Raw genomic sequence first — 24,810 nt, 5'->3', positions numbered from 1 at the left:
GGCGGATCTGGCCTGGATATCAAGACCGGGCTGGGGACTGCAGCCCAAGGACTAGGTGAAGTGGGGTTTCTAGGGAGGAAGAGCGAACGCCATCCTTGTACAACTTCTAAGGAAAGGCTCAGAGCAGCTAGGAAATAAAAACACCCTCCTGGCTCTCGCCAAGGTGTTACAACTCAGTCCCAGTTGCCTGGCAACCGTGCAGGTGCACGATAGGACAAATAGCGTTCCCAGGGAGCCAACCAGCGCCTGCGGGGCCGGCCCAGGTGGGAGCTGGCGCGGGGGCGATGGCCTGCATCCTGCAACCCTCTTCTTCACGCGCACCCCTCGACCTTGCGGCTCCCCTAGAGGGACAGCCATTGCCTCTGGAGGTCCAGATGGGGGCGGTTTGCCAAGCCCTGCTGAGCTGCTTAGTTTTCACCGTGCCCCTGCCTCCTCTGCCGCCTTCAGGCAGAGCTCAGGCGCTAAGAAATCAGTGGCTGAGAAACTTGACCCAGTGCCCCTAGCTCCCACCCCACTCCCGCCCAAACCCAGCACTGTGGAACACCCTGAGGATGGAGACAGAGAGCCCCTTCCTCTTGGGGACCTGGACTCTCTTTGGCACAGGGATGCACTCTCTCCCGTCCCCAGAGGAGGAGCTAATGGAGCCCAGCCCTGGGGAGATAGCTGGTGGACTCCTGCAGTAACCATAGGGGTGGAAGCATCCAGGTGGGTTCCGCCCGGAGCCTCCCGGCAACAGCAGCCAGGAATAGCAACTCCGAGCTCGGGCTTCAGATGAGGCCTGCCTGTGGATTCCAGCCGGGACTAAGCGGCTGGCTAACCTTGAACTCACCCCTTAACCTCTCAGTCTGCTCACCCATCAGATGGGGGAGGCAGCGCCCACTTTATGGGACTGAGCGCAGCTATGCGCTTAGAACATTTAGCACGGAGCTCACCCAACATGGAGCCCTTGATTCACGACAAACAAGCGGTTCCACTGGGATGTGGGGCTGTGGCCATGGCGGAAGCCACACAGCTGCTGAGAGGGTTCCACCCAGACAAGCATGTGTCCGGCCTCCACATCCGGGAACCTGTGCAGGCAGGCTCCCAGACAGGCCCCACCGCATTTGCCGCCTCCCGGCACAGGCACAACAGTAGGAAAGAAACAGTGGAGCTGAGTGTGGCGGTGTGGACCTATACCTAGCACTCGGGAGGAGGAGGACTTAGAAGTCGAGGCCATCCCGGGCTACGGATCTGTAGAGAGACGGGGTAAAGTACAGGAAGCTCGGGCTTGTGTCTCCAACATGTGTCTCCAGTCATGCCCATGCAATCCTAACACTCAGGGGCTGCAGAGGTGGCTCTGTGGTTAGGAACACTTGTCCTTGTAAAGGATCGGGGTTCGATCCCCAGGACCCACACGGAGGGCCACCACTGCCTCAGGCACCAGCATGTATGATGCATAGACGGACAATGCAGGCAAGACGCTCATGCACACAAAATAAGTCTAGTGAAGAAACAGGAAGTGGATGAATAAGTGCAACCTAAAATTCCCAGCACTCCTCAGTGGAGGCAGAGGATCAGATCAACCTTAGCTATATAACCAGCGGGGACGGTCTGAGCTACTTGAGACCCTCTTTCAAAAGAGGGAGGGGAGGGGATGAGATGGCTCAGTGGGCGAAGGTGCTTGCCGACAAGCTTGAGGACCTGAATTCTGCTCCCGGCTCCACCTCCAGACACACAGGCACACATATCTGCACACACACATACATAGACGCACAAAGTCAAAAGCCAGACCTGAGACGGATGCATTTCTGTGATTTCCAGACAACTTGAACTATAGTGTGAGACATGGTGTCAAAAGCAAAGCAAAGACCCACCACAGGGGATGCCCCTCCGGTGGCAGAGCACTTGCCAAGCGTGCACCAACAGATGTGGTAGCATTTAGGAGGTGGAGGCAGGAGGATCACAAATTCTAGATTAGGGGCTGCAGAGATAGCTCAAAGGTAAGCGTACTGGCTGCTCTTCCAGAGGACCCGGATTCGGTTCCTAGCACCCACACACAGTGGCTCACAACTACCTGTACCTCCATTTCCAAGGGAGCCAATACCCTTTTTTTGGCCTTTTCGGGCCCCAGGCACACATGTGGTACACAGACAGACATGCAGAAAAATTCCACCTATGCACACAAAATAAAAATTAATAAAAGAAGTTCTGGATTAGCCTCAGAAGCTCCACAACAGGTTTGAGGCCAGCCTGGGATGCACAAGACTGTCTGAAAAAGCAACATGAAAATAAATAAGAACAAAAGATTAATTAGTGGGTCCACTCAGCAATCCGCCTAAACCCTTATCAGAAGTTTAACATAGGTTTCCCAGGGACCGAGGCCTGGCCCCTTCCTCTCTGGAGCCATACTGGACAGAAAGGGCAGGAGGAGCACAGATAAGCCCTGAGTGACTCCTGCCCAGGGATGGCTGTGGTCATAATGATCAGCAGAAGCCCAGCCGGCTCCCTGGAACCTTCCCCAGGGCGTGGACCACAATTTACGAGGGCTATCGAGAAATCAGCTTCTGTCTCGGGGTTTTCTCTTTATTAACCTTGTGTTTTCAAAGGCTTCAGGGAAATGTGGCAGCTCGGGTGGTTCCCAGTCACCCTGCAGCAGGGTGACTGATCAGAGCCCTCCTGAAAGCTCTGTTATGTCTTATACTGACATAACGTGCTTCCAGAAAGAGACTCAAGACACCAGAGAGAAAAGACTGTGAACTCCAAGAGGCTGGAGAGACCTTTCAGGATAGTAAGAGTAAAGATTTACAGTGCCATTCCCAGGGCCAGCCCTGGGCCCCACACAACACCTGTAGGACTCCAAACTCAACAGTCCAGCAAGTGGCTGTCATCACCATTTTCTAGACAGCAAGCTTAAAGCCACAGGGGCTAGCAATTAGGAGATAGCAATGCCAGAGAGCGACATTGACTCCTTTGTCTCAGTTTCTTGCTCCCCACAGTGTTTTTCTCACCATCCTAACCCCAGGACAATTCCACTAGCTACAACCCAACAAACACCCCAGGAGGAGGAGGAAGGTGGTAGAGGAGCAGCCCATAGCCTCTACAGCCACTGAACTTGTCCAAAGCGTGGGGCTGCAGCTACGGGAAGGCAGTGTCTCAAATACACGGCCCTACTTTGGATGCCCTGTAGGGGGCGATGCCCTCCTCTTGCACAGATGTGGATCCAGCCCACCCGAGGCACTGAATGTGGGCAAGAGGGGCACAGACATGGGCTGAGCTGAAGGATCAGGAAAGAACATACCTCAGCAGGAGTCAGAGAAAGACCTCAGGGAGGGGGCAACAGCAGGTCCCCTTGGCCAGCTCCTTGGAGGGCAGCTGCTCTTTTCACAATCCTGTATCAATCACTCAACCAGAAAACTGGGCAACCAGAAAACTGGACAAACATCTAGGTGGGGAGGGCACAGCAGGCCCTGAGAGGCCATTTGGTGAAAGAGCTATACTGAGACCCCATGTTCCCAGTAATGTACAGTAATGTCTCCTTATAAGATGGTTAGAGAGAGAGAGAGAGAGAGAGAGAGAGAGAGAGATAGGCCTTTTACCTAACTCAGGACTGATGATGGTCTGCTAGGCTTTTTCATAAAAGCAATACACATGTACATACACACACATCTACGCATGAACATACACACACACTGCCCCCCCACATGCTCAGATACATACAGAACATATGTGTATGTATTTCTCTCTCACACACACACACCATTTTTAGACTGCACAAAATCTGGATCTGGCCAAAATGCCAAAATCTGGAAATTCCTTTGCCAAGTAGAGAGAGGCCCACACCATGCCATTCCCTGGATGGCGCTTGTGAGCTGTTTTCTCCGGACAGAACAGCAAGAACTGGACTAGACTGGCGCTTTCTCAGACAATTAGGAATAGTGCTTTCTCAAGACCCAGCTATACCACTGCTAGGCATATACCCAAAATTTGCTCAAGTACACAATAAGGACATTTGCTCAACCATGTTTGTAGCAGCTTTATTTGTAATAGCCAGAACCTGGAAACAACCCAGATGTCCATCAACGGAGGAATGGATGCAGAAATTGTGGTATTTTTACACAATGGAATACTACTCAGCAATCAAAAAAAGAGGAAATCATGAAATTTGCAGGCAAATGGTGGGATCTAGAAAAGATCATTCTGAGTGAAGTATCCCAGAAGGAGAAAGACAAACATGGAATATACTCGCTTATATAGACCTAAAAGATATGATAAACATAATGAAATCTATACACGTAAAGAAGATAATCAAGAAAGCAGACTCGGGATATGATGATCAATCCTCATTTAGAAAGACAAATGGGATGGGCATTGAATGTATGACAGGAGTCTACCGCAGAAGGCATCTGAAAGATTCTACCTAGCAGTGTTCCAAAGTAGATACTAAGACTCATAACCAAACCTTTGGCAGAGTGCAGGGAATCATATGGAAGAAGGGGAGTTTGATGTGGAAAGGATAGGAGCTCCACAAGGACCAAACATATCTGGGCACAGGGTCTTTTCTGAGATGGACACTGAACCAAAGACCATGAGAGGATAAAACCTAGAACCTCTGCTCGGATATGACCCGTGATAGCTCAGTAATCAATTGGTTTCCCATAGTAAGGGGAACAAGGACTATTTCTAACAGGAATTCAATGACTGGCTCTTTGACCTCTCCACCCCACAAGGGAGGAGCAGTACTGTTAGGCCACAGAGGAGGACTTTGCAGCCAGTCCTGAAAATACCTGACAAAACGGAGTCATATGAAAGGGGAGGAGGTCCTCCCCTATCAGTGGACTTGGAAAGGGGCAGGGAGGAGATGAGGGAGGGAGGGTGGGATTGGGAAGGGAATGAGGGAGCGGGATACAGCTGGGATACAGAATTAACAAAATGTAACTAATAAGAAAAATAAAATAAAAAAAAAAGAACTGGACTAGAATAGGGGTTGTCGGGGGACCCTAAAGCCAAGGAAACCCAGATCATGTGTTCAAGCCATGAGGCAAGAGGACACAGGCAGCGGCAACCCACCCCTGACAATACTTGGCTTACAAATTCCTAGCCCTTTTGGGAGGGGAGTCTTGAGAGCCTGAAGGCTGTGTTCTTACAGTCGCCTGCACAGGGCTCTAGGGTTCTATGCTTTTCATTTGATTGACTGGTTTGAATCGGAGTCTCACTGTTTAACCCTGGCTAACCTGGAACTTGCTGTGTAGACAAGGCTGTCCTTGAACTAAGAAATCTGCCTGCCTCTGAGTCCTGCGATTAAAGGCCACAACTGGCTTGCTTTGGTTTCCGTGAGGCAGGGTCTCCTGTAGCTGTGGCTGCCTGTGAACTTTCAGTGTGATCAGGGTGACCCTAAGCCCCTAATCCTTGTGTTCCCACTTCCAAACACATGTGCTGCCATGTGAAAGTAGCTCAGGCTGGCCTCTGACTCCTAATCTTCTTCCTGCTTCCCAGTATTTGCCTACTGTGTAGACCACCTCAACTTGTTCTAGGGAACTATGGATACCTGAGATTGACCATCTGGGCTTGGAGCAGCCACAGAATCAAGGTTAAGGAGCCCAGGTCAAAGTCCTGTTGCTGAGGTCACCAGTGACAGCCAGGAGGGCATTTTCCCACCTTTTAAGTCTGTCCCTTCACGTCCCTAAACCTCTGGATTTTTCACTAGGAGTCTTCCACCTTCCTTTCAACTCTGGAATTCTGATTCCTGCTGCGTTCTTATTCTAGGGGACTCACGTATGCTGAACACCCTCTTCAGGTGGTGTGTGTTTGTCACACTTGCGCCTCAATTTTCCCAGAGGCCCCTGGGCCAGGTTACTCTTTTCTCGTTTGCAGATGAAAACGCTTTGCCCTTCAGTGAAAGTTCGGGTAAGCGCTGGCACCTGGCTTTGAAGCGGAGTCCAGTCTAGGTGCACCTGTGTGTCTACTCCAGCCACTACCCCCTCCTTCTTCTCACACCCACTGTCAGCTCAGCCTTAACAATGGCGGGTCTCTGCCTTCACCTTTGTACCTGTGGCCGGAAGCTGCATGCCTCCCAGCCTGTCCTGAGGGACTGCTAAGCGCCTGGCAGATGGGAAGTGAAGACCCTATTCCCATCCATCGGAGATCAAATCCCACAGGTCTCAGCCCCTTCTGGGGCAACTGCTCCATCAGAGGACAATTAATGGCCATGGTTGATTACGGGACACTGAGCACGAATCGGCATAAACCTGGTTTGTGTTCCCAGCTTAAAAGCCTAGATTAATCGCCCTGGGCTGGTTCTGTCACACACAGGGATATATTTTCTTCTTGGAATTTACAAGTAGTTCCATCCGAGAAATAAACAACCAGAGATAAAAATTACATTGTCACAGTGCAGGTGTGATAGATGTAGGAGCACGGCGCCATGGTCGCCGAGGAGGCTCTCCGCCAGCAGAACACACCAAATGAGACCGGGAGGAGCCCCAGGTAAGGGGAATGAGATGCTGATGGGGTCTGGGCTGTGCAGGGAGCCAGGAATCTCTGCAAATTTACATTTCATCACTGTAAATCACAGCGTTCCCAGACCCGGCCTCCTGCAGCCAGGGTGAGAAAGGACATGATTGGCAGGAGACCCCCCCCCAGGATGTCCTGCCTCTCAGGCTGCAGAGGCTCCAGACTTGACAGGAGAGTCGGATATCCCCAAATGAGGAGCGAGCAGGAGGCCCCTCAACCAGAACCTTACCGACTCTCTCTGCTCAAGGAGAGCAGCTACCCCTGTCTTGGCTCTACCACTACTAGCTAAGGGGAGCCAGACTTACCCATGGACAAAGCCCCCCAGATGGCCACAGTGAGACCATGTTTGGTCGTGATAATCAACACTTACTGAGTGCTCATTGCTACGTAAAGTTCAATGGGACCATTTTGTATTGATCCTCATGACAACCTTATAGAGTAGCACTAGGGGGCTGCGGCTATGACTCAGTGGGCAAGAGTGCTTAATTTGCAAGCACGAGGGCTTGAGTTCAAATTCTTGGCACCCACAGAGAAAACCTGACATGGCTGCATGTGTCTGTAATCACAGGGATGGAGACTGCTGGATCCTGAGGGCTCACAGGCCAGCCAGCCTCCATGAAACACAGAACTTCTGTTCAGTGAGAGGTCCTGTCTCAAGGCAATTTGGGCAGGGTGGCAGAAGAGGACAGGGTCCTACAGAAGCATACAGAGCACAAACACTGCGCACACGTGTTCTCATCTCACACACACACACACACACACACACACACACACACACAGCACACACATGCATATGCCACACGGCTTTGACGAGTGCGGTGGCGCACGCCTGTAATCCAGCACTCGGGAGACAGACGCAGGTGGATCTCTGTGAGTCAGAGGCCAGCCTGGTCTACAAAAGCGAGTCCACGACAGCTAAGGCTACACAGACAAACCCTGTCTCAAAAAACAATGAAGAAAAAAACCAAACATATACCACACACACATAGAAGATAGCACTATTATCCATTTTTGGTTTTGTTTTATATTTACTTATGGGAGGGATGCAATGTCTCCTGAGCAGAGGTCAAAGGGCAACTTTAAGGAGTTGGTTCTCTCCTACCACGTGCATTTTGGAGATTGAACTCAAGTGGTCAGGTTTGATGGCAAGATTCCTTACCCACTGAGCCACTCACCAGCCCGTTTGGTCAGGTTTGATGGCAAGATTCCTTACCCACTGAGCCACTCACCAGCCCGTTTTTTGTTTGTTTTAAGACAAAGTGTCATGTAGCCCAGGCTGCCCTCAAACTTGGTATGTAGCTGAGGATGACCTTGAATTCCTGGTCCTCAAATTCTGAGATGCCATCACACCCACCCATACCTTACAGATGAAAAAAAAATTGAAGTTCAAAAAGGATAAATGTTGTCCAAAATGTCCCTGGACAGATTTGGAAAGTGGTGCCCCAAAAGATATGTCCACATCCAAATCCCTGGATCCTATGAATGTGACATTATTTAGAAAAAGGGCCTGTGCAGATGTAATTAAGTTAGGGATCTTGAGAAGAGATGATCCAGGATTACCCAGATGGGTCCTAAATTTCATGGCAAATGTCCCCATTAAAGACGGAAAAGAACCATGTGAAGGAGCCACAGAGAATGTGAACAGCCTCCAGAGCTGGAAAAGGCAAGAACAGATTGTCCCTGGCGCCTCCAGAGGGGGCATAGCCCTCAGGACATCTTGATTTCACATTTCTGGCCTCCGGAGCTGTGAAAGAATAAATCTCCGCGGTTTAAACCGCCGAGTTTGTGGTAATTTACGGCAGCCGTAGGAAACTGCTGGAATCCCACAGCTGACAAATGGCAGCACCAGGCTCTGGAGGCTGACCCCAGAGTCGGGCTCTGCTCACCACGTGAGTGTGCAGGGGCTTATGCTCCATCCTGTCACCCCTATGACCCTGAGGAAGCCACTGAGCCTCGGCTCTCTCAGTTAGGCAAAGTCAGTGGTGTGTCTCGGGCTGCTGTACCAGAGGAGTTCTGGGTAATACAGAGTGACAAAGAAAGGCTTAGAAAAAACTGCCTGAGATTTCGCCCTGCATGAGACATTGGTGCAGCGTGACTCCCCTGCCTTTTGGTCACAGGAGCATCCATGCCTTCTATTGTTATGATTAAATTGTATTATACTTATTTATTTTGTATGTACCTGTGTGTATGTGTACATGCATTCGATTGCACATGTGCCATATTATTTGAGTGGAAATCAGTTCTCTCCCTCCACCCTGTGGGCTCCAAGGATCAAACTCAGGTCATCAGGCTTGGCAGTAAGAACCATTACTAGCTGAGCCATCTTGACAGCCCGGGATTGGGCTTTTCATTTGACAGAGCTGACCCTCAGAACTCAGCACTATAGGTTTTGATGCAACGCCCTTCAGAGTGGGCCTGCACAAAACTCACTCACACGTCCAGGTTTCGGGGGCTGGTGCGGGGTCCAGCATGAGCCAGGACTTCAGGCTTACAACTCTGACTCAAAGTCACAGGGGAAGAGAAGGCCTTCTTCCAGAGAGAAGAAAGAACAGCAACCTGGCCCAGCGACAGCTTCCTGTGACTAGCTTGAGTTCCAGGCCAGCCTGGGATGAGTGTGTGTTTGTGTGTGTGTGTGTGACAGCGTTCACTATGTAGCTCTGGCTGGCCTGGGACTCACTATATAGACCAGGCTGGCCTTGAACTTTGCCTCTGCCTCCTGAGTGCTGGGATTAAAGGCGTATGCCCAGCAGGGATGTGATAAAAAAAAAAAAGTCAATGCTCAGGAGACTGAGGAAAGCCACCACAAGTTGGAGACAGCCTAGGCTACATGGTATGAGGCAAGCCTGGAACACATAGCAAGATTCTGTCTCAAACAACAAAACAAAAATAACCTAGTAATACTGCGCCTGGCTGAGGTGTAGGGGTGTGGGGGTGTGGGGGTTGGGGGCTGGGGATGCACTCACGGAAAAGCCTAGCAAAGCATGTGTCTGTATGTATTTTCTTGTGTGTTGGGTGCCTGTGCATGTACATATGTGTGACTGCATACAGGGGCTCAAAGTTGACGTGAGTGTTTTCCTAACACTCCCCACCCTGCTGAGGTCTCTCGCTGAGCCCTCAGCTCACTCATTAGGCCATTCCCACCCGAACGGCCACTCTGTCTGTCCTGCTTTTACCTGTGTTGGACCCAAACCCTGCTTTATCCACGAGCTATCTCTCCAGCCTGAAAATTCCTTTGGGTTCCAACTATTTGGACTCCTTTTTTCCTCCATCTCTTCCTTCCCTCACTGCTGCCTCAACCTTTAGGTCTCTGGCAGGATTTTGTCGTTGAGACAGGATCTACGTAGCTTTGGCTATAGTGGAATTTGCTATGTAGACTAGGCTGACCTCAAACTAACTGAGATCAGCCTGCCTCTGTCCAGTGAGGCCCCCAGCCCCACTGGCTTCCTCTCCCCTTCTACAGACAGCTTCGCACTCGCTCACTCTCTCTTTTGGTTTTTCTAGACAGAGTTTCTGTGTAGGTTTGGCTGTCCTGGACTTGCTTTGTAGACAGGCTAGCCCCGAACTCAGAAATTTGACCTGCCTGCCTCTGCCTCCCTGAGTGCTGGCATTGCGGACTCTCTTATGTAGCTTAGGCTGATATAACTCAGAGAGATCCTTCTGTCTCATCCTCTTGAGTGCTAAGACAACAGGTGAATAGGTATGCCACATAGGGACATTTTTTAATCTAACTTTGTTAGGTATTTTGTTTGCATGTACACGGATGTGGACCACGTGTGTATCTGATATCCAAAAGGCCAGAAGAGAGCATCAAATGCCCTGTACACGTACGTGCTGGGTGGGAACCGAACCCAGGTCTTCTATAAGAGCAACAAATGTCTTTAACTACTGAGCCATCTTTCCAGCCCACTGAAACTGTATCATTTTCAAGGCCAGAAAATGTGGGTACCTGGAATGCAGATGTGAGTTTCCAGACAAGCACACACGCATTCTTTTTTCTTTTTTAAATTTATTATGTATACAGTGTTATGCCTGCACACCAGAAGAGAGCACCAGATCTCATTATTGATGGTTGTGAGCTATTATGTGGTTGCTGGGAATTGAACTGAGGACCTCTGGAAGAGCAGCCAGTGCTCTTAACCTCTGAGCCATCCCTCCAGCCCCCTGCACATGCATTCGCTCATATAGAATTCCCCCCAACTCCTCTGACCAGAGGTAATTAAGACCTAATTAAGGCCTCTCCACAATGCTTGATCATCTCCCTCAAGAGGCAGCTGGCTGGCTCAACAATAAGGCTTCAGCACTGAGAGTGTGCCTGGCACCCTGCTGGTGTCATTAAATATTTGCTGAATGAGTGGATGTGGAATGCTGTCATCACATAAAACTGGGGTCCTGACCTAGTCTGGAAGGCTCAAGGCCTCTTCCCAAAGAAGCGTCACTGGAGGCAGACTCAAGGAAGAGGGTTGCCTAGGTGGGAGACAAGACAAAGATGAAGGCAGCCTTCCAGGCAGCGTGGCCATCACGCTATGTACCCCGGTATGGAGATCCCCTGGTGTGAAGGAGGAAGTCAGGAGGGAAGCTGTGATGACCTGTCTGAAGGGAGAACCGGGCTCCCACACTGCGTTTAAATGCTTGGTCCCTAGTGGCTAGATCTACCTGGGGAAGCTTAGGAAGTGTGGCCTTGCTGGAGGAAGCTGTCACTGGGGGCTTGGAGGTTTCAAAAGCTAGCCACCATGCCGGTCCCAGTTCAACTTCCACTCTAGCCACTGTGCCGCACTGCTGTGGCGAACTCTTTGTTGTTGTGCTTGAGACAGGGTAGCCTTGGCTGGCCTGAAGCTTGCTATGTAGACCAGGCTGGCCTGGAATTTACAGTGTTTGAGGACAGAGACTACCTGTCTCAAAAAACAAGAACAAAACACTTTTTACTATATAGATGTCTTTGGATCTGATTAATTTTGGTGTATGAAATCTTTTTTTAATTTTTTTTTTTTTTTTTTTTTTTTTTAGTTTTTTTTGAGAGAGAATTTCTCTGTATAACAACCCTGGTTGTCCTGGAACTAGCATAGACCATGCTGGCCTTGAACTCACGCAAATCCTCCTGCCTCTGCCTCCAGAGTACTGGGATTGAAGGTGTGCATCGCCATGTCTGGCAGTGTATGGGGGTATGAGGGGTTCGGTAGATAAAGGCACTTGCTCTGAGGCCTCATGCCGGAGTTTTAACCCCAGAAACCAATGGCAGGTGGACAAAACTGACTCCTACAAGTTGTCCTCTGACTTCCACAGGTATGCCATGTGTGTGTGCCCATTTGTGAACACACACACACAACAGATAAAGAAATGTTAAAAACAAAACAAAACAAAACAGAATATGTTTAAAGGGTGGGGAAAAGTGGACTCAGAGCTGACAGAAGCCACTGGAAAACTGCCGTGCATCTAAACGTTACGGTCACATGGTCTTTCCTGACACCACAGCTTCAGTGAGGAGATGGAACTCAAACACTAACCAGGAGTCTACCGCCGAGCAACAGTAAGAGCTCCAAGCAGGGGACTCAGCCCGGGCTTAAGCAGGCGGCCGCAGAGGGTGTGCACAGAGGGGGGTGGACTCTGGTGGACAGTGATGATGGCAAAGATGAGTCAGTAAGAGCGCCACAGGAGCAACCAGATCCCTCCCCGTCCTAGATTTGGACACTTCTATTAATGTGGTCAAAAATTATAGATGCTTTTTTTGGGGGGGAAGGCACATCAAACTTTCTGAGTCACTGTGCTTGCAGGCAAATGCTTCCTCATCATAATAACTCTTACTGGGACAAGAAGTCTCTTCTTGCAAACGAGCAGGAAGAGCCTGAGCCCAGGCCAGGTGGCTGTCTCACAGATCAGAGAACGGAATGCGGAAGCATTGCATACAAGCTAAGGCCGGAGAAGCTGGAGTGGGTCATTTAAAAAAGGACAAGATGATCACGGGCCGGGCAGCCTGAGTGTTCCTTCCTCCAGGCTAACTAATTCTTTACCCTACCCCATTCTTTCTTTCTTTATTCCTTCTTTTTTGAGACAGGGCCTTACTATGTAGCCCTAGGTGACCTGGAGCTTACAGAGGTAGACCTGCCTCTGCCTCCTAAATGCTGTGTTTTTACTTAGATTTCTCTTTATGTATATGTGCTTTACCTGCATGTACGTCTGTCCATCCAGTGTGTGCCTGGTACCCTCGGATATTAGACGCTGGAGTAGGATCCCCTGGAACTGGCAGATGTGTGTGAGCCAACATGTGGATGATGGGAACTGAACACAGGTCCTCTATGAGAGCAGCAAATTCTGAGTGTGCCGGTGTACACATTTAACCCAGCACTTGGGAGGCAGATTTCTGTAGGTTTAAGACCAGCCTGATTTACATAGCGACTTCTGGGACAGCCAGGGCTATGTAGAGAGACCCTGTCTCAATAAACAAACAAACAAAAATAAATAAATAGATAGATAGATAGATAGATAAATAAATAAAGTGTTCTTGTTCTCTGAGCCTTTTCTCCAGTGTGCCCCTTTAAAAAATGTGATTATCTGAATGGCTGCCTAGTGCCCCTCAGAGGCCAGAAGACGGCAGAAGATCCATGAAGCTGGAGTTGCAGATAGTTGGGAGCTACCATGTGAATGCCAGGAACTGAACCTGGGGCCTTTGCAAGAAGAGGAAGTGGTCTTAACCCAGGACTCTCCCACCACACACACACACACACACACACACACATCTTTCTCAAAGACAGAGTTCTCTGTAGTCCAGGCTTCCCTGAAACTCAGAGTGTAGTCTGGGTGGGCTCTGAGGTCATGACAATTCTCCTGCCTCAGTCTTCTGAGTGCTGTAATGCTTGGATTACAGACATGGGCCAACCCAACAAGCTTAAGCTAATGAACTTCTGAGATACCAGTAGCACTTGGGAATAGAGCAAAAGGTCAAGGTCATTATTGGCTACACATCAAGTTCAAGGCCAGCCTGGGTTACATGAGAGACTATTAGAAGGAAAAAAAAAAAAGAATGAACAAAACAACAAGAGCAACAAAAAACAAAACTTAAGGGCTGGAGAACTGGCTCATAGGTTGTGCGTGAATACCTCCAGAGGACTAGAGCTTGATTCTCAGCACCCATGACTCACAACCACCCATGACTCCAGCTCCTCAGACCCCCCGAAGGCGCCCACACTCACATGCACAAATCCACTCACACACCCATAATTTAAAATAGTAAGACTAACTCTTAAAAAAACATTAAATTTTAAAAATGAGCCAGTGAGATGAGTCTGTGGGTAAAAGTGCTTTCCACCCAAGCCTGACAGTCTGAGTCTAAGCCCTGCAGCCCACAGCAGCAGAAAAGACTGACTACGGAAAGCAGTACTGTCACTCGAATGCATACTCGCCCCACACACAGAAAAAGAGGAGAAAATTAGGACTGGGAACGTGGCTGATCTGAAGAGTCCATGACTCTACAGTGGGGGCTGGTAACTACTTATTTTCCAGGCTGAGCTGGACGCATTCGACCACATATAAGTTACTGCCATAGTTAGTGCAGAATTCTATTATGTCTAATTACACTTGGGGTAAAAATTTATTCAGAATGAAAGGAAGGAGAGAAAGGAAGAGGAGGAAAGAGGAGGAGGCACAAAGCCTTCTAAGATAAAGGCTCACTCTGTAGGCCAGGCTAGCCTCGGCCATCCTCGTCTCTACCTTCCCAGTGGGGTTTCAGTGTGAGCCTTTCTGCCTGGCTTCAGATATTCTTCTGAGTCACAACGCTTCCAAAGCTGTGTCTTTCAATCTGTCCTATTTGTTCACGTGGTTCCGAGCTGTGTTTCCAGGAGACGAGCTGTGCCCTGAACCCCTATTTTCCTTCCTTGTGACACTCAGCCACACTGGAGCCAGGGGCCAGACTGCATTTGAGAAGAACGTTCCTCTCTAAGTTCCAAGAGCACCAACCTGTGTGGGCTTTGGATGCCTGACCTTGGCCAATTAGTCCCTTGCTCAGTGTAACCAACCGAGTCACAGATTCAATTGGATGTGCAAACATTTATTGAGCACCCCGGTGCCAGGTGATTTCTGTCTGCTCTGTGAGTGCAGTGAAGCTCGTCTCTGCAGGCTGAAGTTATCTGTATTTCAAGGCAAAAAGGTAGGTTTTAAGTACCGTTAGGGGCAGTAATGGCTGCCTCAGACAGGGGAGGGCATGGGCTGAGGCAGAGGGAAGAGAAGCTGGGAAATGGCCTGTGAGTCAGGATAGCACAACCTGGCTGGAGACAGAGCCAGATAAAGCCTGGGGACTTTTCTTTCCCTTAAATCCCCCACCATTTTCTTTTTAATCGGGGGAAAAATAATGCATTCACATAGTAAAAAAAAAAAAAAAAAAAAAAAAAAAAACCCACAAAAGGGTATACAATGAAAAGTAACTCCTTTTCCTCTCTCAGACCTCCAGGCCCCAGGATCCTTCTTCAGAGGCATCCCACTGCTAACCGTTTCTTTGTGTCTTTCCAGAAAACGTCTATCACGTACAAGTAACTCTTTCTTTTTAAAATCCAAATGTTATCACAGCGTATTAGCACTGCTTTTTCTCGGCAATACGTCTCGGCACACAGCCCACAGCAGTGCAGAGCAGCCCATTCCTTGGATCGCAGAGTCCTCGTGCTCAGGGTGCTCTATCTCGCACCGATCGGTCCCCCACTGACGGGCTGGGGGACGGTACTCCTCCTGCTTTCTTACTCAGGCTTCGAGTTCTGGTGTGAGGGGTCCAGGAGACAGCCTCCTGGGTGAGGACCTGCTCTGTTGAGAGAGTTCCAGCTGTGAACATGGCTGAGAAGTCCTCCACCACCAAAATCCCCTTCTTCGAATACTCAGTTCCCTCATGACATGTGACCGCATCACAGAGAAGGAAGAGTCCTTTTCTAGATTTAGTGACTCACCTTATATATTTGGGGACTCTGTTAGCTAACAGACTACAGCTTCCTCAAGTTGTGTGCTAAGAGCAAGGAGGGAGAGCAAAGTTTAATGATGCAATCAATGCCTGGCTTATCACACATGCTCCATCAGCTCAGGTTTTATCTGGTACTATCATTGCCGGTATGATCTGGAGAGGCTCTGCCTTGCCAGTGGCCAAGCAAGCTCCTGGTGCTGGTCTGGTCCGGGCATCTAGGCACTGCTGAGGCACTGAACTGGAGCCCACTCGGCTTTTGGAGCGGGATGAGAGCTGAGACAGGCAGTTCCTGCTTGGCATCTGGAACTCCAGGCCTCTGCCAGTACCTAATAAACACCACACTTCACGCTTCGCCATCGTCACCCACGCGTCCCTGGTGCCCGCTGATGGTGGCTGCCACTGCACACAGTCAGCATTTCAGTCTTTACGACCTGCTTTTTCTTTTTTCTTAACCGGAAGCAGCCTGAATGGCGTCACTGTGACATAATGAAACCCCAGTTCTGTTTTGGAGGTGACGGTGAGTAGGGTAAACATATAAAAAATGTGACTGGTTCTGAGAGCATAATTCCAGCCCTAGGGAAGCAGAGGGTTTGAGGCCAGTATGGGCTATATAAAAAGACTGTCTCAATGAATGAATGAATGAATGAATGAAATAAATGAATGATCTTCATCTAGGGGGTTAATCAGACCTGAGTTCAAATCCTGAGCCTGGAAGAACTCCATGACCTTGGGAAGTCATTTACCTCCTTCAGTCTTAATTTTATCACCTGTTAAGTGGGCCAAGGGCTTGTTCTCTTAGAGGTATAGTGAGGAGTAAGAAAGATAATGAATTATTTAAGAAATGTTTAATAGATGGGCCTTGCTCCAAAAATGACCTCAGTCAGCCGCCATAATGTATGTGAAGAGCCTGGCACATAGCAGTGGCTCAATAAAGCTTCACTTTCCTTCCGCTGCCCTTCTGTCAGAGTGGTCACTTCTAGAACCACGCCCCATTTCAAGTAAAGCACCTCGGAGCTTCCTCACGCAGAACCTGGCCCGATTCTTTAGGGCGCCATCTCATTTTGAATCCAGACAACTTTTTAAATCCCAATAACACAAGCGACTCACATCCTGAAAATCCCTCGTCCCCTTTATTCTCAACACAGCTTCAAATTACTTTTGGCCTTTTAAAAAAAAAAAAAAACCCACCCTCAAAGGTCAAGAATTTGACAGTCGATGCTATAAGAGGAAAATGCTATGAGATCTGAAGCAGTTTTGGAGTCAACTCTTCTGAGGAAGTGTGGCAGAACTGAAAGAAAAGCACACACACACCCATGCGTGCATTCACTCATGTACATGCACATATAAACATACACTCACACACACATAGACACAGATTCACAGACTCTAACACATACACACACACACAAACACACATAATACAGACTTACAGACTCACTCACACATACACACTCACACATACGCACACAAATACACATAAAGGCAGCCAGGCTTTGTTGTGCATGCCTTTAATCTTAGAAGGCAAAGGCAGAAGGATCTCTGAGTTCAAGGCCAGCCTGGTCTACAGATCAAGTTCGAGGACAGCAATGACTCTGTTACACAGAAAAACCCTGTCTCAAAAAGCCAAGGGGGGAAAAATAACCCAAACAAGAAAATCAAAACAAAACACAGGCACACAAACATGCGCACACAAACACACAGACACATGCACGCCGCTGCCCCCCCTCTTTTAAGCCAGCCCATCCCCTGAGACCTCCGCATTAGGCCCTCCCTCTGAACAACTCCACCTCAGCACCCCGCAGGCCCGAGTCTAGCTCCAGCCGGGGCAGGAGCAGAGTTGGCGGGGTCTGAGGAGTATGGGCTCCGGCAGAATTCCCAGATAGTAAACCCAGGGACAAGGTGCCCAGAGGATGGCCAGAGATGGAAAATGGAGTGGCTGTTGCTCCTTTTATAAGAATGAGGAGCAGTTTGGGAGTTTGGGGGCCAAAGACAGGTTACCATGGGAACAAGGTGGGGTCTCCCCGTGTGTGATTCCATTGTTTTCATTGAGAGAACTGCTGTCTTGTCTGGCTGGCCTCAAATCCCAGAACTCAAATGATACTCCTGCCTCAGCCTCCCAAACAACCATTAATTAGATTTGTAATACTGTAATAACACGACTTGAAACTCTCCAGCAGAGGTCACTGGGCCATTGGGGGAGCAAATGGCTTAAATATCCATGGCCTTACCTCAGAATGCCCAAGGGCCCTCTCCCACCTCCTGCATATCTTGGGAGCTTGTTTTCTTCCACTCCCAATCTGGGAGAAGGTCCTGACCCCACTTAACCTCCCGGAAAACTAAGAACAGTGAAGCCAAGTAAAGAGACCACAGGCTCCAGAGTCATCCAGGCTGGATTCAAACCCCAGCTCAACTTGTAATCCTAGGCCTTGGGAGGTAGAAGCCTCCGAGGATTTAAGTAGTTCAAGGTTAGCAGCATGAGTTTAAGGCTAGCCTCAGCTACAAGAGATCCTGTCTAAAAACAAAACAAAATCACTAACACAAACAAATCCCACTTCAGGGGCCTTGGACCAAGAAGAGCCTGTGCTGCTGTCATTTTGCATTGGCATCCAGGGAGTAGAGAGAGATGAATGCTGGTTTTTGGCTAGCTCTCACCTTTTCTCCATCTTCTCTGAGTCTGGGACACCCCATTCTGGGTGGCTTTTTCCTTCTCATTTCAACCCCACAGACACAGCCAAGGCCAAGATATATTTCTAAGGTGATTCCAGATCTAGTCAACTTGACAATAAAGATGAACATGCAGATGAAAGGAAATGATGTAGGTTCTCCCAAAGATGCCTCAGCCCACAAAAGCTGACCTACTACTACCTGTGCCAGATGGCAGGCGCCACCTCTTATCATGCACACATGCAGTAAGAAAAACATAAATAAAAATTTAAAGATGGTGGCCAAGGCACGCGACTCTGCTGTTCTTTCTTTCCTTTTCTTTTTTCTTTTTCTTTTTTTTTTTTTTTTGAGACAGGGTTTCTCTGTGTAGTCCTGGCTGTCCTGGACTCAGTTTGCAGGCCTCAAACTCACAGAGATCTGCCTACCTCTGCCTCGCAGAGTGCTAGGATTACAGGCCGCACCACCACTACCGCACTTAGCTGACTCTGTTGTTCCTGAAGGAAGCCTGACACCCACTCTGAGCTTACAGGGATGGAGGGAGCCCCTGAAGGCTCAGGGATGATGAGCTTTTATTTTGAAAGCAGCAGGTGGAAAGTGCATCAGTAACTGAGAGGACAAGAATCAGGAATCTCTCTCGGGGACAAGCCCTTTGACGTCCCCTGACTGTCTCTTGCAGGTTAATTACATGGGTGAGGGGTTTTGATTGATGGGGACCCCATCTATGGGAAAGCACAGTGGTACTCCCGGCCCTTGGCACTGAGGGATTCCTCTGCACAATGCAGCCCCTCTCGGAAGGCTCGCTGTAAGATCCAGTCAGTTCAAGACAAGTCCTTATCCTTCAGCTAATTGGTTCACATCGATTGACCTTACAAGTGGGTCTAATGTATAACTGGTAGGAGCTGACCTACGTGCCAGGCAACCCACACATTTAACTAGCTGCCATTCAAGCAACTAGATGAGGCACATTAACCCGAATTTCTCACAATGCCTTCTGATAGGCTGAAGAGTCGCATTTCCATCACTGGACTAAAATATCTGTGGGGTCAATGGTACCGTTAGAGGTCCCAGGGCCTCTGTGGGAATGGAGATAATAGTCGGGTAGATTCCTTGGGGAGGCAGAGTGAGAGCTGAGCCTGGGACAGAGCCTCCTAGTTCTGTGCTGGCTCAGACTGCCACAGGAAGAAGGACCGAGTCCCAGCGCTGGCAGGGGAGCCAGCAACCTTCCTGGAACTCCTGTGGCCTGGCTTCCACTTGCCTTGCGCTCCACATATCCCTCAGCTGTTTCCCTGGAAGACTTGAGTCCGAATCATACAGCCCGTCTCTGAGGCTGGGTTGCCCCTCCCTCTAAATGGGAGCTGATGTTCAGTCTCATTGTTACCAGTCTCTGAAATGGAAACCCATTAAAGACACCAGATCATGCTGGAAAATCTTGCCAGAGTATGGGGAACAACGGCTCTCCCCAGCGTCCCCTTGGGGAAGACTGGCAACAGGCCAGGAATGCCTCCCATAACCCCTGGGGGTTTCCAGCCACCCTGGCTTTTCTGGCTCTGTTAATAAGCCTTAGTTGAGACCCTGAGCCCCTCCTCAAGGCTTGATCCTTGCTGCTTCCCTTATCAGCCCTGCTTTTCACAAGCACTTAAATTCACGAGAGAAGGGAAAAAGTGAAATCAGATAGAAATGCAGGTCTGTTTGCTGTTTTCTCCAATGAAATGGTTCTGAGTAAACAGCAGACGCCTTTGATGAAATCCCAGCAGGGCTTAAACAATAAAGCTGGTTACAAACTCAATCTGGCGGAGATATCAGATCTGAAATTGTTTCAAAAAAACATGTCAACATTTTTCTAATGCTCCTGGAAAGAAAAAAAAAAAAAAAACTTCCTGGACTGCCCGTCATGGGATTTGGGTCAGGGAGACAGGAGGTGGCCACCTCAGTCTCTGCTCCGACCCCTGTGCCAAGAGCAGGCTGTTTCTGGCTGGGCCCTTCCAGCTGCAGGGGTGGAAATGGTCGCTTTACAGGCACCGGCCCAGCCCGGCACCGACAGACCACCCCCACCACCCTGGGCCCTTCTCCTAACTCTCTGCCTTCCTACTCCACCCTCCTGCCAGCGGAAGCTTTTAAACAGGTAAATCAGCCCATGTCGTTCCTTTGCTTGAAATCTCTGCCATCACACAGCACTTAGAATAAGTGCAAGCTCCTCCCTCTGCCTACAAGACCCTTAGAGATAGCCACTGCCAACTTCTCCCTCCCCCGCACTCACACACCCTCCCCGGCCCTTCTGCCCTATCCCGGAGCAAGCCAGTTTCTTTCCTGCCTCTGGGTGTTTGCATTTGCTATAAAATTTGCCGGGGATGATTTTTATCCCAACCCACCGTCATTCTGACCCAGCCCAGCGAATGTTCTTTCCCAAGCCAAGCACAGCATCACATTACAGTTTTATTCTTTACACTAAATGCTGCCACTAGCTGAAATCATCGTTTGGGTTTAGTTATCAACCATCTCCTTCAGAATGCAATCTGTCTGCAGCCTGGACTTGTGTGTTTCCTTGCTGGCAGCTCGTGGCTCGGTGCACAGTAGGTGTTCAGTGATTACGATGTAAATGGAGCAGCCAGGACGTCACCAGCTCCTTTAGATATCTTCTAGGTCAGTACAAGCAACGAGAAGCCGGGAAACCCACCGGCTTTTCCTCTCTCTAGGGGTCTCTCTGCCTCCCCCGCCTCCCCCATAACCCACTAGGCCTTGAAGAGCAGGTCCGTTCTTGGGGCAGAAGCTCAGGCGTGAGCCAGACATGGGCCTTCCTAGTTACCGATCCCCACAACTTACTTGCTCACTCTTGGCACCTTAGCAGGGGTCTGCCGGTGGGGGACTCACCCCCAACCTTCTTGGAAAAGTGAAGATGCGGTGGGTGCGTCGAGTAGGCTCCGGGACTCAGTGTTTGGGTGATGCCACCCCTAGAGCACAGGGAGTCCCACCCCCACCCCCACCCCCACCCCGCCCCAGGCCGCGATCGATCCTTGCCGTTCCCGGCCTCATTACCGCGGAGAGCAGCCGGGGCTGGCGGAGGAGCCAGACGGCTGCGGAGGGGGCGGGGAGGCCTCCTTGGCTCCCTGGCCCGGATTAAATATTTACTATGTTTTGTTTGGCCTTTGGGGGAGGGGTGGAGAGGGTTGTCGCATCGATCTGGAGCTGCTGGGCCAGGCCAGGGCGAAGGCGATGCCAGGCCCGGTGACCTGAAGTCATGCTCCCGAAGTGGCGGCGCCCCCATCCCAGGCCACCACCCGCGCTGACAGATCTGGGCTGCGGCTCTGGCTCTGTTTGGTCCCACGGAGCCTCAGCGGGAGCTAGAATCCGGAGTCCCATCCTAGCCCCTTCGCCCCTACCCGCCCGGGATGTGCTAAGCCGCCTCGCAAGCAAGCCGGTTAACAGCAGCCTGGACTGCGTCACACTCCCCCTTTTACAGATGTGGGCTAGGCAGGTGCCGCGTGACCTCCAGGGATCTGGTCACCAAGGTCGCCCTGGCACTCTCCTACTCAGGCTGTGCTGCAAATTCGCTCTGGTGCACTCTGCCCCACTAGACCGGGTTTGCAGCAGAGAAGTGGAAAGGGGAGTGTCCTTGTTCCCGCAGGGCTCTGTGAGAGCTCTAAATACACCTGCTGGGTGTGCGGTGTGCGCTCAGGTAGGATCCCAGGGGCCCTTTACACACACACACACACACACACACACACACACACACACACGCACGCACGCGCGCGCGCGCGCGTTCATGCACACTCCCTCCCCCCTCCCTCGCTTTAATCAGTCAACTCTTAGTCCAGGAACGACAACCCAACCCTCACTGAGGGCAGTCAACTGCCTGGCCCTTCCCCCTCCTGGCAGCGCGGGCAGCCTCTCCACTGGGTGGATAGGCCTAGTCCTACAGAGCAGCTGGCACCACACTGACAGACTCTTGCTCAGCCTTGGTCCCACCTCACGTGGCTGCACAATCCCATGACATGTATCCACTCACATTACACACGCTTGGAGTGGTGGCTCACACTTGTATTTCTAACATTCAGGAGGCAGAGACAGAAGGATTGGGAGTTCTAATTTAGGCCTTGTCTCAAAACCAAAAGCCAAGAAACCTGCTCATAATCAGAATTGCCCTATCCCTGTATCTCTATTCATATGGAAGCACACAACACTGACACACAAAACCCATCAGCTCCCCTGTGTGGTACACACACACACACACACACACACACACACACACACACACACTCACATGCATACACACACCTCCATCTCCCATCCTTTTCTTATACACTGTGCACATATACACATGTATGTTACTGACATGCCTACCCCCTACCACAGCCCTCCCTATACGTGTGTCTACAACACACACACACACACACACACACACACACACACACACACACACACGCTTGCGCACAATGACTGTGGGCGGCTGGGGAAGAGCTGCAGCCTACAGCCCTGCTCCTATTTAAAGAGAAACATTGCTGGAAAAGGAACAAAAGCAAAGCCAGCTATAAATAGCCACCTCCCTCCTGCTTTTCCTGCCCTCAGGCCAGAGCCTTGCCTCTCCTCTCCTGCCTAGGGCCCAGAGTAGCCAGGGCAGGCCTGGGGGGTGGGCAGCAGGGCCCCAGAGGCCATTTGGCCAACAACTGAGCAATGGAGCAGACCAGGGCTCTGGGCCTCAGAGTGCACGGCCACAGCTCCAGGCCACCTGCAGCCAACCCAGAGTGCCTGTGCCCAGCACAGGGGGAGGGAGGCCGCCTAGGCCAGGGCTGCTGCATCAGCAGAGCGGTAAGGCTGCCAGCTGAGGGTGGGAAGGCAGGAGCCAAGCAGCAGCCACTGCTGCCCTGGGCCACCTTCCTGGCCAGGCCAGGCCTTTCTTGATTGGGTTCATTGAAACACCTAGGAGGGAGTCAGGACGCTGGGATTTTGTCAGAAAATGGCATGGGACCAGCATGGTGGAGTATGCCTGTCATCCTAGTACCTGGAGAACTGTCATGACTCAGAGGGTGGGGATGGGGGTGTTCACACCTGTAATTCCAGCACTTGGGGTTCCTACCACCCACATGGTAGCTTACAACCATCTCTATAACCCCAGTTCCAGAGGATCTGATGCCACCTTCTGACCTCTAAGGGCCACACATACAAATATGATGTGCGGATATACATGCGGGCAAAACATACATAGAAGATAAAGTCATCACTTGAGACATTAAGACTGGGTAAAGATGAGGAGTTTGGGGCCAGCCTTGGCTACACAGTGAGTTTGAATGAGAACCTGCCTGAAAAAGCAAAACAAAACAAAAACCTAAACAGAAAAGAGAGTAACCAACATGGGGCACAAGAGAAGGTGTGAGAGCCAGGTGTGGTGGCTCAGCCTGTAAACCAACACAGCAGCAGAGGCGGAGACAGACGGAGCTCTGCAAGTTTGAGGCCAGGGCCACATTTGTCTACTCTGTGAGTTCCAGGCCAGCTAGGGCTACATAAAAAAAGCTTGTCAACAAGAAAAGAAGAGGAGAGGAGAGGAGAGGGAAGGGGAGGGAGGGGAGGGAAGGGGAGAGGAGAGGAGAGGGGAGGAGAGGGGAGGGGAGGGGAGAGGAGAGAGGAGAGGAGAGGGGAGGGGAGGGGGGCCAGGGGAGGAGAGAGGAGAGGAGAGGAGAGGGGAGGGGATGGAGGGGAGGAGAGAAGAAAAGAGAAGAAGAGAAGAGAAGAAAAGAGAAGAAGAGAAGAGAAGAGAAGAGAAGAGAAGAGAAGAGAAGAGAAGAGAAGAGAAGAGAAGAGAAGAGAAGAAACTCAGGCAGGAGGATGAGGGGGTATATTTCTTCCAGTCTGAGGCAAGGCCCTAAATACACCTTCTAGACTCAACTTCCTCTTGGAGGGTCGTCAAGAATGAAGCTGAGGCAAGACAATGGTGATCCCTAGCAGGCCCTTGGGAGTTCTGGTGGGTCATGGGATGGGAGATATGACAGGCTGCCCTCTAAATCTGAGAAGATTCCACTAAAACAATAACTGTTACTTCATTTACTCAGCATTTCCCATGTCCCTTGTCTGATCCCCTGTGAGGCTGCTTCTGTTTATTCTTCCATTTTATACATAAGAACACAGAATCGGAGACTTATTCTAAGGACACAAGGATTTCCAAAATACTGAGCCAGGGTGCAAAGTGAAGTTGCAGCAGAGACCAATGTGGTCTTGCTACAGACCGCTGGAGCCCAGGGGAGCCTGGCTCTCAGGCTAGCCCTCAGGTACCATGCAAACTTGGGCTGCACTGGCTGCTACTCCCTGTTTAGCCTAGGCTAGGTAGGCTTCGGGGAGGGAGGACGTAGGCGTCCTTCCCCACTGCACTCCTTACCCAAGATCTGCTGTCTCAATCCACACCCTCCCTGGCTTCCTGAGGGGCCTCTCCACGCCAGGGGGGAGGGGAGGAGAGAAAGCAGGCAGACCTACTTTCAAGGCTTTAATCCTTTTTGCTTAAAGGATTTTTTTTTTTTTTTTTTTTTTTTTTTTTTTTTTTTTGCTTGGGGAAGACTTGGTCTGATCAGAGGAGAGGCGCAGGGAGCTGACAAGCTCTGGAGGATGGGGGTGGGGAGGAGAAAGAAATACATATTTATTACCCTCAATTATTAAAAAACAGATAGTACAGATCTTAGGTCCTGGTAGACACTAGCAGCATTTGTTCAAGGACTGTTTCTCTTTCCTTTTTCTTTCCTTTT

General features: G+C 50.3%; 1 protein-coding gene and 1 long non-coding RNA gene across 3 annotated transcripts in view; both read right to left on the bottom strand.

Moving 5' to 3' along the window:
• Window positions 1–24,810, bottom strand: part of Rtn4rl1 (reticulon 4 receptor like 1) — a 72,675-nt gene that overhangs the window by 30,845 nt on the left and 17,020 nt on the right. The window lies entirely within an intron of this gene.
• LOC129686168 (uncharacterized) lies at window positions 14,525–21,039 on the bottom strand. Its single transcript, XR_008721587.1, has 3 exons — window positions 20,906–21,039; window positions 14,965–15,270; window positions 14,525–14,606 (listed from the first exon to the last, which is right to left on the bottom strand). It is a non-coding gene; the product is annotated as an uncharacterized LOC129686168 (long non-coding RNA).

This window comes from Psammomys obesus, unplaced genomic scaffold, assembly GCF_907164565.1.
Source record: "Psammomys obesus unplaced genomic scaffold, mPsaObe1.curated_primary_1811, whole genome shotgun sequence".
Classification (NCBI taxonomy): domain Eukaryota; kingdom Metazoa; phylum Chordata; class Mammalia; order Rodentia; family Muridae; genus Psammomys; species Psammomys obesus.
Note: the sequence above shows the minus strand (reverse complement) of the source record. Positions and strands in the feature narration are given on the sequence as shown.